This window comes from Gregarina niphandrodes, assembly GCF_000223845.1.
Source record: "Gregarina niphandrodes unplaced genomic scaffold scaffold00233, whole genome shotgun sequence".
In the NCBI taxonomy this organism is placed as follows: Eukaryota; Apicomplexa; class Conoidasida; order Eugregarinorida; family Gregarinidae; genus Gregarina; species Gregarina niphandrodes.
In genome coordinates this window covers 1,461-2,543 of record NW_011645993.1, presented here as the reverse complement: position 1 = coordinate 2,543, position 1,083 = coordinate 1,461, and the positions used below count along the sequence as shown (strand labels likewise).

At 53.9% G+C, this 1,083-nt stretch overlaps 2 non-coding genes across 2 annotated transcripts; both read right to left on the bottom strand.

Moving 5' to 3' along the window:
• Positions 1–641: 641 nt before the first annotated feature.
• Positions 642–713, bottom strand: GNI_228220. The gene has a single exon. It is a non-coding gene; the product is annotated as a tRNA-Pro (tRNA).
• A 117-nt stretch (positions 714–830) lies between these two features.
• GNI_228210 lies at positions 831–902 on the bottom strand. The gene has a single exon. It is a non-coding gene; the product is annotated as a tRNA-Pro (tRNA).
• Positions 903–1,083: the final 181 nt, after the last annotated feature.

Here is a 1,083-nt window from a genome sequence, read left to right as displayed (position 1 = left end):
TGACGATTTCGTGTTCACAGCACGTGGCCCTGCCGAAGGGGGCCTGATCCAAGGCAAATACTACCTCCTCCAGCAGTTGCCTGAATTCTCTGGTCTGCCACGCTGCCAGGGATTCCGATATGCGGATATCGGGTTGGCGTTGGGCCACCGCCACGACCCGCGGTGCTCCATCGATGTAGCCTTCTCGGAGTTGGAGAATTCCTTGGTCCGGTATTGGCGCCAGTCAATGTCGTGTATGAAGTTCCAACCGATGATGACCTCCGGGCTCAGTTGGTGTGCCACTACAAACTTGTGGGTTCCGCGTAGGGCCCTAGTCTGCATTTGACTTGGGTTTCGCCTTCCACGTGGACGGAACTCCCGTTGGCTCCGGCCACGAGCCCCACCTGCCATAAACTCCCGAGAGTACCATTTCCGCCAGACACCATCGTTCACGGCTTTGGTAGGTACTTGGCAAGGACGTGCTCGAATTTTTCGCCACTTGCGGTTCGGGTGTAAGGATTTCAACCACGGATCTCAACGTGAGTTGTAGTTACCAGACGAATGCACCGAGTCCCGACCGATAAACCCGCAAAGTGAGAGCCGTGAATCCCAGGCGCCTAGATTACAGTCGACGCCACCCAGTCTTCGACCACGTTATTGACGGGCTGTTCTGGGAATCGAACCCAGGACTCCTTCCACCCTAAGGAAGAATCATATCACTGAACCAAACATCCAACTACTTTGTTGTCAATTTTGGGAACATCTAACTGCTTTGTTGCCAATTTTGGCAAACCTGAACCACGTCACCCAACCTGCTGTCAATTTTGGGAAACCCCAGCTATGTTATTGAGGGGCTGTTCTAGGAACCGAACCTAGGATTTCTTCCACCCGAAGGAAGAATCATACCACTAGACCAAACAGCCAACTGTATTATGGCCACCTTGGGCTGTGATTGCCGTCGGCGGCGAGGTAGAGCCAACACGATTCAGCGGTTGAGTTGCGTCGGGTGTGCTATTGTCGAGACCTAGAATACGGTTGTTCGAGTCCCACCTCTGCCAAAAACTCCCGACCGTGCCATATCCGACAGCCACCGGGTTCGATGCT